The sequence below is a fragment of the Dipodomys merriami genome, unplaced genomic scaffold, assembly GCF_024711535.1.
Source record: "Dipodomys merriami isolate MVZ:Mamm:240054 unplaced genomic scaffold, mDipMer1.0.p SCAF_33, whole genome shotgun sequence".
Classification (NCBI taxonomy): Eukaryota; Metazoa; Chordata; class Mammalia; order Rodentia; family Heteromyidae; genus Dipodomys; species Dipodomys merriami.
In genome coordinates this window covers 542,259-555,910 of record NW_027204826.1, presented here as the reverse complement: position 1 = coordinate 555,910, position 13,652 = coordinate 542,259, and the positions used below count along the sequence as shown (strand labels likewise).

Genomic DNA, 13,652 nt, shown 5'->3' with positions numbered 1-13,652 from the left:
TGTTCTTTGTTGCTCTGGCTGGCTTTGAACCCTGATCCTCAGATCTCAGCCTCTTGAATAGCTAGGATACAGGCATGAGTGCCTGAGGCTACCTAGCACCTTTGTTTGATGTAATTCCAGTTCCAAGTGCTAAGTAATTGGAATCATAGTCTTAGTTCTTGTTCCCTGCTCAATGAAGAACCACCATTTAAATGTATATACTAGATTATGATGCTCCAAAGCTCAAAATACTTAAGCGCCTCTTCAGTATACAAAATAAAATTCAGACTTTTTACTGGGATTTGTGTACTGTAGACCAGTGTTGTCAATAGAAGTAAAACGAAGTAGTTTTTTTTTTTTCTCATAGCCATATTACAAAGAAAAACAGGTGAAATAGATAAATAAAATATCCCCAAAGCACTGAAAACAGTGTTTTCAACATGTAGTAACAAAACAAATCATTACTGGGGCATTTTTCTTTTTTACAGATTGGCTTTAACATCTGGAATGTAATTTGTCAGTGAATAGCCATGTTTCAGATGTGAATGGACAAGTGACTGGGGCCTGCTTGTATCTCAGGATCTGTCCTGCCCTTGTGTTTTGCCTGTCAAGCCTTCTTGACATCCATGAACAAGCGAAGCTTATGCCCTTAAGTTTGTGCCTTTTCCTGGAGCACTCAGTCACATTTCTGTTTATGTCACTTTTTTTTTTTTCCCCTGCCTATCCTGAGTATTGAACTCCTCTGGGCTCAGGAGCCATCCTTGAGCTCATTTATTTGCTCAAGGCTAGCGCTCTACCTCTTTGAGCCACAGCGCCACTTCCAGGGTTTTTTTTTTCTTTTCTTTTTTTTTATTATTGTGAAAATACCGTACAGAGGGGTTACAATTACATGGGCAAGATAGTGAGTACATTTCTTATCAAGCATTATTGCCTCCTCCTTTGTTTCCCCATACCATCCCTTCCCCTTTCCACCCACACCCCCCTACTACCCCACCCTCCCTCCCCCTCCCCTGCCAAAGTTGTAAAGTTCGTTTTTTGACATAACGTCTTTGTACATCTCATTGTTGTAATGGGTCCACCTGTAATTCTATTTAAGCAGTTTGTTTTTTCCCTTCCCCTCCACAAATTATATCAACATTAAATACAGTGAAAGCAGGGCTTATACCCTGGAGGAGGTACATACAAAGCAACAAAGAAATCATCTTATAAATATGTTGGAAACAATTGCAAATAAGAAAAAAAATTTGAACCCTTATCTTGGGGTTCATTTCGCCTACCATCAACTTGTCTGACAGTTTCTGTTTGTCTCAGACATATACTAGTTATTGCAAATAGGAGAAACCATGAGACCTATATTTCTTTGGGCCTGGCTTACTTCACTTAATATATTTTTTCCAAGTCTCCACTTCCAGTTTTCTGGTTCATTGGAAATGGGAATCTCATGGACTTTCCTGCCTGGGCCATTCCCCCGAAGTAAAACTAGAGGGCAGTGAGCCAGTTGCCCACACCTGTAATCCTACCTACTCAGGAGGTTGAGATCTAAGGATCCGAGGAAGATAAATTTGAGTGACTCTTATCGCCAGTTAGCCATCAAAAAGCCGGAAGTGGAGCTCTGGCTCAAGTGGTAGAGCGCTAGCGTTGAGCAAAAGAGCTCAGGGACAGTGCCCAGGCTCTGGGTTCAAACCTCAGTAAGGCACAAAAAAATAAAAATAATACAATTACCTTTTAACTTTAATTATCTCCAAGTGATAGGGCTGTTTCTATCTCTCTTCTACACCGGTGTGGTTTGCTTAGATTTTATGATCTAGTCAGACTTCTTCAGGTAACTTTGTATTACTTTGCCCCTTGGTATTTCCTCATTACAAATGTTCAGTTTTTGTTTTTTTCTACAGAAGACCTTTCTACATGTTGTTCTTTTAACTTGTGATTCTTTTGAATTTTTATGATTAAAAACTAGGTCCTATTGGTTCTGTGAGATTGTATTGGCTATTTCATTTGTAAAAATGTGTAATAGTTGCAATTCATTAAGTGTGTGTGATTTGTTTCATTGCTTATTTCTTCCTTCAGAGCTGTGCTTTCCAGTCTGCCATCTCCCAACCTCAATGGCTTTTCAATGAAATATTAAGAATTATCTTCCTGCTGGGTGCTGGTGGCTCAAACCTGTAATCCTAGCTACTTTGGAGGCTGAGATCTAAGGATTGTGGTTCACAGCCAGCCTGGGTAGGAAAACCACTGAGATGCTTATCTTCAGTTAACTACTGAGAAGCCAAAAATGGAGGTGTGACTCCAGTGGTACAGTGCCAGCCTTGAGCAAAGAAGCTCTGGGACCACATCTGGGCCTTGAGTTCAAGCTTCAGGACTCATACACACAAATTCTATTCCTCAGTTGGATTAGTTTTGTCAGAAGCCATGTATGGCTATCAGTGATTGCACTGGACTAGAGAGATAGGACACCTTCTTCAGCAATAAAGATGAATCCCAATTTGCAGTCATGTTGCTGATGGCTATAGTGATTTATTTAAATGAAAAGAAAATAGCCAGATCTGACAGTAGAAATGTGTCTGGTCATATATAGTATCCCATGTGTACTTAATTTTTAGTCCAAAACAATGAGATTATCTTGATTTTTAAAAATGGGTACATACTGAAATAATGAGATATTTTGCACATTGAATTAAATAAAATGTATAATTAATGTGACTAAGCAGAAAATCGAAAATCAGTGTAGTTCCAGATAGGGTTTTATTTGGACAGTGCTATTTCAGACGTGTGTGTGTGTGAGAGAGAGAGTGATGTGTGCCAGTACTCAGTCTTAAACTGAAGGCTTTGCACTCTTGTTTGGCCTTTTCACTGAAGGCTAGAGTTCTACCACTTGACTATGGATTTTTGGTGGTTAATTGGAGATAAGAGTCTCTTGGATTTTCCTGGCCTGGTTTGCTTCAAACCAGGGTCCTCATCTAGCCTTTTGAGTAGCTAGGATTATAAGCATGAGCCACTGGCATCTGGCTGAGCAGAAACTTCTACAAAGGTAGAGACTTTGTGTTTATTTTGTTGACATGGACATTCATGACAGGTAGTAATAACAGTGCTCAAGACATAATAGATGTTTAAAGGTTTAGTGAGTCTATAAACTATTAACACTGAATAATATTGTTTTTGTGCCAGTCCTGGGGCTTGAACCCAGGGCCTAGGCTCTGACGCTGTGCTCAAGGCTCTAATGTTTAAGCCAAAGTTCCACTTCCATCCTTTTTGGGCCGTTAATTGGAGATAAAGAGTCTTAGGGTCTTTCCTGCCTCGGCTGGCTTTAAAGTCGGATCCTCAGATTTTAGCCTCCTGAGTAGCTAGGATTACAGGTATGATCCACCAGCACCCAGCTGAGTATTATTTTTAATTGATAAGAAACTATTCACCTCTTTTCACCGTTTGGTTTTTAAGTCTCAAGAAAGTACATAGAAAATCTTTTGTCTTTTAATTTTTTATTTTTTTCAGTTCTAAGTAGTTAGGGAGCGAAGGATATAAAAGCCTGCAGATCTGTTTATTTTCTGTCTCTAGCAGTTTTACTGGGTATCAGTGTTAGTATTAAGCCTTAACGACGCGTGAGGGCTATGAGTGCTTTTCCCTTTGATGTCCTGGTCTCTGTTTCTTTGTGATTTTCTTTATTGGCGACTTTGTTCATCCTTCTGGACCTATAACAAAGCAACTTTCTGTGTCTTACACAGGGTTCTCTCTCCCTTTCCCAGCCTTCGGTTTTCTTATCTGTATGTGGCCTTAATGATTGCTCTGCATTCATGTTTTGCTGAGTGGGCCATCACTGCCCTCCTCCACTCCCCATCTACACCTTCTGGGTTTTTTCTGATAACCAATTAGAAGGGACACGCCAAAAGTTACAAACTCAAATACATATTTTTACTCCAAAAGTTACAAACTCAAATACATACTTTTACTTTTTTGTGTGTGTTGGTCCTGGGTCTTAAAATCAATTTCTAGGTGCTGTCCCTAAGCTTTTTTGCTCAAGGCTAGTGTTCTACTACTTGAGCCACAGCTCCACTTTTGGCTTTTTGGGTAGTTAATGGAGGTAAGAGTCTCACAGACTTTCCTGTCTGGGTTGGGTTTTTGAACTACCATCCTCAGATTTCAGCCTCCTGAATAGCTAAGCTGACAGATGTGAACCACTGGCACTTAGCTCAACTACATACTTTATTTTTGTAGGCAATAATGTTCATTTGCCTGGAAATGTTGTTTGAGTTGTGTGTCAGTGTGTGTCAGTACCAGGGCTTGAACTCTGAACTCAGGCCACAACCTGAGTTGTGGCTTGGGTTTCTTCCTCACAGCTGGAGCTTATCACTCCATTTAGATTCCTTCCTTCCTTCCTTCCTTCCTTCCTTCCTTCCTTCCTTCCTTCCTTCCTTCCTTCCATCTATCTATCTTTTGATGGATTTGAACTTAGGACCTTTAGATAGTTATTTGACTCATGCCTCTATTTTCCAGGTAAAGTCTCAGTTTTTGCCTGGTGCCTGCCCTAGACTATGATCCTTCAAGAGTCTTCCTTTCCTGAATAGTTGGGATCACAGGCACTCACCACAAGGCCCAAAGAGGTAGGATTTCATTTATTCTTGGCCCAGGCTGTCGTCAGCCCCTGGTCCCTGCTTGGGTGCACCACCAGACTTCATTCTTGCTGATCCCACCATGGTGGCACCCCATCAGGTCTTGCTGACCTCATGTGAGGTCCTCTCTCATCACCTGCTGCTCTCAGCATCAGGTGTGTCTGAGGAATAAGCCCAGGATAGGTATCTGAAGCTGTTCTGAGCCCTTTTCCCCTTTCTCTATGTATTCCACCAAAAGTTATTCTTAGTAGTTGAGGTGTTGTGTATGTATTCTTTGTATAGGACTTACTGTTATCATTATTATTTGTGGTAGTGAGGATTGAATTCATGGCCTCCTTGGCACTCTACAACGTGAGGTGCATCTCTAGGCCCTATGGCTTGTGTGTGTGTATGTGTGTGTATGTGTATGTATGTATGTGTGTGTGTTTGTTAGTGCTGGGGTTTGAACTCAGGGTCTGGGTGCTGTCCCTGAGCTTTTGTGCTCAAGGATGGTGCTCTACTTCTTGATTCATAACTCCACTTCTGACTTTGGTGGTTAAGTGGAGAAGAGAGTCTCACTAGTCCTGATGGGCTGGCTTCAAACTGCGATCCTCAAACAGATCTTAGCCTCCTGAGTAGGTGTAGTATTACAGGCATGAAGCCTAGCTGCATTGGTGGTTATTTTAATTATGTGACACCCAGGGATTGAACCCAGGGCCTCATGCATGCTAGGTAAGCACTCTACCACTGAGCCACATTCCCAGCCCTGTGTGTGTGTGTTAATTTTGAAGTAAGATTTCACTTTATTCCTTGGCCACTTGGGCTGTGGTCTTCCTGATTGTGCTTCACCGGGTCCCTGTGAATGACAGGCACATGCCCCTGTATCACGTTGATTGTACTTCCCCATAGCTGGGATTACAGGTGTGTACCCTTCTACCCAGCCATTGGTTGAGATGGGACTTAGAACTTTTTATTCTCTAGCTGTTCAACTTCAGTCCCTATTTGTACCTTCCAAGTAGCTAGGATTACAGGTTTGAGATACTGCACACAGCTGTACGTATAGGATCTTTTTAATAAAATATAAAGTGGCCTGGCAGAAAGTGAAGGAAGGGGGGACATTGTCCAACAAAGAAATGTACTCATTACCTGACTCTGAACATTACCTTAATAATAATAATAATAATAATAAAATTAAAGAAATAAAGTGGCACTAAGTTGTCCAGTGATGTATGAGTTACATTTAACTGATATATCTAGTCTCCCACAAAGGATAGACATCTTCAGAAAATGATATTCTCATAAAATCTCAGGGAGTCTAGAAGTTTCTGTGCAGGCTTTTTGTTCTTGTTCTCATATAAAGTAGATTGTAAAAGCTTAGGTATTACTTCTACTCTAGTTTTACCACTTTCTTCTGGTTTAGAGCTGTAATAAAAACACCCTTAGTTTTAATCTGTGTACTTTTTTTTTTTGGGGGGGGGGTCAGTTGTGGGGCCTGAACTCTGGTCCTGGGGACTGACCCTGAGCTCTTCAGCTCAAAGCTAGCCCTCTACTACTTGAGCCACAGCATCACTTCTGGCTTTTTTTGCTTATATGGTGCTGAGGAATCGAACCCAGGGCCTCATGTATGCAAGGCAAGCACTCTGCCACTGAACCACCTTCCCAGCCCTATACTGCCTAACTTTAAATCCTGTGATCTTTAGACTATTTGTAATCCATAGTCACATCTTCCTTCTTTTCTCTGGGGTGTAGATTTGTCTTATTATTATGATACTGTCTGATTACAGGGGAGGATCATGCAAATAATTAACTTTGAAGTAAAAAATTGACCTCAGAGCAGATGTTTATTTGGGTCTTATAACTGTCTTCTAATGCTGTGGTTGTCAAACTTTAAAATATTTTCCAGCCCTTGTCCTTTAACCTTTAAAATTTTTTGGCCATTTACCATATTTCCCTCCCCTGTTCTTTCTGGTGATTGCCCCTGTACCTCTTCCCCTTCCAGTGTTGCTTTGCAAGAGGGTCATGCTGTGAAAAGAACCCCAACTTAACTCCCGAAGTGCTGCACATTCAGAGAGTAAGTCCTGCAAAAGATCCTGGGTGAGGCCTCTGGATTGGCGCTTTCTGTGTCCACTTAATCGACACCACCATGGCTTGTGTGTACTTCAGCAGGGTCTTTCTCCACATTCACATCTAGCTGCCATGAGATGAATGTCCATTCTGTCACAAAAAATGTCTTTTTCTGTGTTCAAAGTAATTTTGTTGGCCTTGTGTTCTAATAATAATTAAATATTCCCTGAGGGGGAAAAAATGAGAAAAATTTGAACTTGGAAAACTACATTTAATTAAGAATTCCATGATACATAAAACTTATTAAAAACAGAACTCATTCAAATTTGCCTTTATTTGTATTTATTTGTATGAATAACAGTTAGCAGTTTTTGGTAGAAGTAGAAATTACATTTCACCTAAATACTAGATGCTGTCGAATTAGTCAGATAATGATTAATGTTAGCACAATGTTTGGTCAAGTTACTAAAACTTAAGCAGGTTTAAAAATGTTTTATTTTTTTTGGTGCTGTTTCTGGGTGCTGTCCCCAAAGTATTCTCTCTTCTCCCCCCCAAAGCTAGCACACTAACTACACTGAGCCACACCTTCATTTCCAGCTTTTTGATGGTTAATTGGAAATAAGAGTCTCACAGATTTTCCTGTTTGGTCTGGCTTTGAACCATGATCCTCAGATCTTAGCCTCTTGAGTAGCTAGGGTTACAGGCCATTAGTGGACCCCTCTTGTGCTTCCTGTGGTAGCTGGGATGGCAGGCATACACCACCATGCCCAGATTTTTCTGTTCAATTGGGGTCTTGAGGGACTTGTGAACTTTTTGCTCTGCTGGCCTCAAATCTCAATTCTTGATCTCAGCATCTCCAATAACTGGGATTATCAGTTTGACACATCACATCGCGCCTGGCTCTTTCCTCTTTTAAGAGGGGAGGAGGAGGAGCCGAGGCAAACTATTGTAAACTTCTACCTAGAGCTGGGAGTGTTCACATACATGTGATGTCCTGAGTTCAATCCGCCCCCCCCCCTGCAAAATAAAACAAGTAAATAAATAACCTTTTACTTAAGCAGTGCCATTAGAACAAACTGTCTTCCTTTTCAGACTCAGCTACTACTAGATGAGCATTAACTGCAGCAGAGCACACAGTCAGAGCTGCTCATGGCTAATCCAGAAATGGTATTTCTGTTTAATTTTCTCCTCAGTTTTCAGTGGAAAGACCAGTCTCTGATGTCACTGAAAATTTTACTTTGTTGTGATACTGAAAATATATCAAGACTACTGAGGATTTGATAAGGAGTTTGGAAGAAATGTATATTTTGGACTTGAAATTTTAGTTGCTGTATGTTTTAACTTTAAGACTGTCCTTTCTTTAGTTCTTAGAAAATTTTAGTAATTTTTTTGGTAGTTGTTTTAAAATTCAGACAAACTGAACTCCAGATTAGGAATCTTTGTTTTTAAAGCTTAACTTCATGGCCCTGTGAAAATATCAAATGCCTCATGTTTAAAAACATGCATTTTTAAAGTTTCTGTCACTAAACTTCACGTGAAAGTGGCTTCTGTGAGCTTCCATTGACGTTACTTAGTTTATTTTTCACCTAGACAAAAGAGAAAGCAAATAGTATATGATGGGAAAACGGAAGCGTTCTCTACTGTTTCTTTAAGAAACCTGCTTATCCAGGGGGTTTTAGTGCGTTTAACCTAACCTGCTAGCAAGGAAAAGTTCTTTAAAATAATGGATATTAGCCGTATCCAATCACCATTATCAGTTTCACTCACAGGGAGGAGATTCTCCTTGCGGGCCACTAGAATCGGAGAAGGTGGGGCTTGGTAATCAGGTTTGGTTGCTTTGGAGTCCAGCCCCAAGTGAAGTTAATCTGAGGTGAAGCAGACAGAAAATTGTGGAGGTTTTATTGGTAGGATTTTTGTTCTAATCTTCTAATGATCCTGTATTTATTTATTTATTTTTTTTGCTTTTGCTCCTTTATGCTTCTTTGTATACTAGGTTTGTTATTGTTTCTGTTTTCTGTGGTAAACTGGACATTAAAATTAAGCAGGCAAGCAGAACAAAAGGGCTTGTTTAGACAGGAAATAGGTGTTGAGAGACTCAAACTTGACTTTTCTTTGATCAGTATTTCTAGTTTAGACTTTGGCTTTCTCTTGGACTGGACATGGAAGCAGTCATTTGTCAGTTTTTGGAAGGGTCACCTGGAGGAGAGGGTGTGTGTCATGTCTCTAAGGTGGTACGTTGCTAAAAGAGCAGTCAGGGTTGGAGGTTTAATTTTCTCCTTTTTAAAGAATTGAAATGCCAATTTGCTTACATTTTTAAACCCCTTTTATTACATCCCTCTTTTTAACAACGAGTGTATTTTCAATTCAGCAGTATATTAACATTTTAATACGCTTATAATTTTAGCCTTTTTTTAAGCTAAAAGAGAGGGTCATTGATTTATATTGTATGAAGAAAGTAAAACTTTTTTTCCCCAAAAAACTTTTCTTTCAGAGGAAGAGATAAGTAATTAACATTCTTTTGAAACAGGAAATGTATGTATTTGTAGTTTTAGAAGCTATAGATGGACTACCAAAACCTGGGAAAAAGTATATTAATCTAGGAACATTTCTTACTAAGAAATAATTTTGTGGTTTCAGTACTGTTAAGTTTTCTTTGGAGACTGTTTGCTTTACGTTACCGCCCTGAGTCTCGTGGAAGTTAAGGATGTAAAAGTTCATTTCAAGAATAGATACAAATGCCTGCTAGGTATTTTAGCCAGTGTGCTTGGATTTGCTTTGCTGCTTGTTCCAATTTATGGGAAAGGTCTTTAAATTAATGCTTTTCTGCTCTAGCAGTTACTTAAACAATTCTGTTTTTATAAAATCTAGGAATCACATACCTGCAAGTATCATTGTGTGGCGTTCTCCTTTTTTTTCTATCTTTCCTCCATAGTTTTACTTTTTTTCATAATTGTGAATAAGGGTGTTTTTATATATATATATATATATATATATATATATATGTGTGTGTATATATATATATATATATATATATGTGTGTGTATATATATATATATATATATATATATATATATATATATCCCAAGTTGTAATATGTTTGTTTTAGTTTGGTTTAGATTCTTGTAGCCATACCTTTGTCTTAAGTTGATGAGGACTGTAATGAACTTAATCTTTCCTTTGTTCTCTAAGATTCCTAAGTTTTCATGACTTTGATCATAGTTCAATTGGACATTCTGCTAAGTAGTTCTTTCAAGTATTTTCCTTTTTCAAACAGGTTTCTTTCTTTTGGAAATATAGATCCGAGGGTATGAATAATCTGGTATAGCTTTGCAAAAAGATCACATCAATTTCCATTGCCACCAGCAATGCAGTGCAAAATTCTCTTTAATAGTCGCTCTATTTCCTGTTGTGCTGTGCCTCTGGAGCAGAGTTATCAGTTTTTCCTAAACAAATAGCCTGTTTTAAACGCCATTAGCAAGATGGAGATGGCTCTAAGTCCATTTTCTGGATACTAAAATTAGCTGAAGGAAACTAGGAAGGCTTTTGTCCACTTGAGTGAGTCATTGCATATACTTGGTATTTGGTTATTTTGTTTATTGCTGCCGGCAGGCCGCTCCCAGAAGTTCACCATAGCTTACTTTGTGTAGCCCACACCACTCTTCATCATGTGCTGTCCCGCCACACACACATGCAGCTGAAGGAATATGTCTGAGAAAACATAATGTGGACAGAACATTGCTAGAAAGTGAATGAGAGTCCTGCACCTGTCTCAGCATGTACACATAGCCCTTGTTATGCATACTTCTAGACTGGGTTTCTAAACAATATATACCTGAGAAACAGAAGATTTGTATGTGTAATTGTAGGTTGAGAAATGGTGTATCAGCATGTTTCCACTGTGTGTAGGCTTTCAGTTAGAAGTAGAAAGATAACAAGCAGGACAGGCGTGTGTGGTGTGGATGCGGTGGCTGGTCTTGAAGTGTATGTAGTCTTTGTCTTGCAAGGGCTGCTGCAACCAGGCTATGCTAGTTGTTGCAGCAGAACACATTGAAAAAGTTGATTTAAAGCAAAATTCAGGGTAATAAATTGAATACATGTAGCCACAGACTAAGCCAGAATAAGAAATAGTTGTGTTCATTTTAGAGTCTACATCACTTAATCTAAGTTTACCTGGTGACTTGAATTTTGATTTAGTAATAACGTAGTTTCTCTACTCTGAGAGGTTTCGTGGTGTTTGTTTCCAGGGGAAGTGTGTGTGTGTGTGTGTGTGTGTGTGTGTGTGTGTGTGTGTGTGTGTGTGTGTGTGTGTGTGTGTGTGTGTGTGTGTGTGTGTGTGTGTGTGTGTGTGTGTGTGTGTCTGTGTCTGTGTCTGTGTGTGTGTGTCTGTGTGTGTCTGTGTGTGTCTGTGTGTGTCTGTGTGTGTGTGCTGATACTAGGGCCTTGAACTTAGGGCCAGGGCACAGTCCCTTAGCTTTTTCAAGCTCAAAGCTGATGCTCCACTGCTTGAGCCACAGTTCCACTTCTAGCTTTTTGGTAGTTCATTGGAGACAATTGTCTCACAGACTTTCTTGTCCCGCCTGGCTTTGAATGGTGATCCTCAAATCTCAATCTCTTGAATAACTAGAATGACAGGCATGAGCCACTAGCAACAAGCAGGTTTATTTTACTTTATTATTTGAACATCTGGATTAGAAGAGAAAAATTTACCCATATTTGTAACACAGGTACTTCTACCATTCTGTGTTTTTGTTGGTCATGGGGCTTGAACTCTGGGCCTGGGAGCTGTCCTTCAGCTCAAGGCAAGTGCTCTGCCACTTGAGCCACAGCACCACTTCTGGTTTTCTAGTGGTTTATTGGAGATAAGAGTTTCACAACCTTTTCTGCCTGGGCTGGCTTTGAACCTTGATCCTCAGATCTCAGCTAGGATTATAGGCATGAGCCATTGGTGCCCTGCTTGTTTTTTGTTATTTTTGTTTGCTTAGCAGACCTCTGAGACTAAACAGAGGGACACCCAGCCTCTTCATTAGTCTGAAGTTTGAGAAAACGTACTTTTTTGATGTGTGGCAGTACTGGGGTTCACACCAGGGCCTTGTACAGTGCCATACAAACCATGCTCCACTGAGCTGGGCCTCCAGCTCCTTTGTTTTCTTCAGCAAAATTTAATCTTCCTGCTACATTACAGATTGACATAATTATATGTAATAATCTTAGTAAAAGCACTTGGAGTTTGGATGTTGATTACATTTAATGGCCACCCAAGGTAAAGGTTTACCTGCTCTTGGTCTCCAGGGAGCACTGAACCTTCCAGAATGATGGTCCTTAATGGGCTCTCTGTTGGGTCTCTGCCGTCCTGGCTTCTGGCAGACAGAAGTCTGGAATTCCTATTAGTTGATTGACTTTCAGAAGAAAAGTAAAAATTAGTTTTGAGAACTCTTAAGTTGACCTAAATGTTGGGGAAATATATGAATGATGATAGTTGTGTGTTACTATTTTAAAATGCAGACAGAAAATGGCAGAAGTCATTTGGAAGGCAATCAGTGTTGGCTCATTAGGGGAGTGTGCCGTGCATGTGCGCATGTGCGTGTGCGTGCGTGTGTGTGTGTGTGTGTGTGTGTTTTCTTCTCATGATAAAATTTTTAATGAGTAATAAATTGCTAAAACTTGGAAGAACCTAAGACCACAGTGGCTGAATGTATTCATAAGGTCTCTATGTTCTGCTAGGTGAATTTAAGTTTTGCTTTTTTTTTTTTCTCAGTATGGCCTCTTTATGAAAGTAGGTAAATGTCTGTGGGTAACTTATGAAGGGCACATTTGTGCATCTCTTTGAATAAATTTTGTTTTCAGAAACCTGTTGGGTTGTTGCTGGGAGCTCAGGTCTGTCATCTTAGTTACTTGGGAAGCTGAAATCTAAGGATCACGGTTCGAAGCCAGCCCAGGCAGGAAACTCCGTGAGATGCTCATCTTCAAGTTAGCGTCAGAAGAGCTGGCAATGGAGCTGTGGCTCAAGTGGTAGAGAGCTAGTTCTGAATAGCTCAGGGACTGGAATCTTCCCCTTCTCCCCCCTACACACACACACACACACACACACACACACACACACACACACACACACACACACACACACACACACACACACACACACACACACACACACACACACACACACACCCTTCTCCCCCCTACACACACACGTCATTAGATGTTAGTGTTATCAGCACACACACACACCCCTTCTCCCCCCTACACACACACACACACACACACACACACACACACACACACACACACACACACACACACACACACACACACACACACACACACACACACACACACACCCTTCTCCCCCCTACACACACACACGTCATTAGATGTTAGTGTTATCAGCATTTTGGTAGAGAGGAGGGCAGCACCATCTTCCCCCTCTGCCTGGTCTTTTCCCTGTGCGCATGGGCTATTGCAAGTCCCTGTAACTCAGTTCTTTTGCAGTGTGGTGATAGGGCCAAGGATTCTTTTTTTTGGGGGGGGGGGTCTGGTTGTGGGGCCTGAACTCTGGGCCTGGGCACTGTCCCTCAGCTCTTCACCTCAAAGCTAGCGCTTCACCACTTGAGCCACAGCGCCACTTCCAGCTTTTTTCTTTTTGCTTATGTGTTGCTGAGGAATCGAACCCAGGGCCTCATGCATGCAAGGCAAGTGCTCTACCACTGAGCCACCTTCCCAGCCTGGGGCCAAGGATTCTTAACAGTCTTCTCATTCTTCCTTTGTTTGGTAATCTCCAGTCCCGTGTTTTTAATGACCTGTGTGTGTTCGTGAAAGTCCAGAAGAGAAACTGGGTTTCATCTTGTTTTTTCATCCCAGGCTATATGTGAATGCTTAATATCTCTAGAACCTGTCTCTCCTGACACCCCTTCCCCCAAGTTTTGTTTTTTGTTTTTGTTGGTCCTGGGGTTTGAACAGGCCAGGGCCTGTTTGGTGTGGTGTGTGTGTGTGTGTGCACACGCACGCACGTATGTGCACATACTTGCA

The 13,652-nt window shown here is 40.6% G+C and overlaps 1 protein-coding gene across 10 annotated transcripts in view; it reads left to right on the top strand.

Annotated features, from left to right (window-relative positions):
• Zfand6 (zinc finger AN1-type containing 6) overlaps nt 1-13,652 on the top strand; it is a 66,347-nt gene that overhangs the window by 4,762 nt on the left and 47,933 nt on the right. For 2 of the 10 annotated variants that reach the window (XM_070042759.1, XM_070042758.1), the window contains exon 1: nt 8,444-8,530. The exons of 5 other annotated variants lie outside the window; for them this stretch is intronic. The gene's annotated coding sequence lies outside the window, so the exon portion shown is untranslated. Of the gene's footprint in view, nt 1-4,549; nt 4,575-6,572; nt 6,634-8,443; nt 8,531-13,652 lie in introns of those variants that run through there. 3 more of the 10 variants (XM_070042761.1, XM_070042760.1, XM_070042754.1) reach the window with 3 other exon arrangements.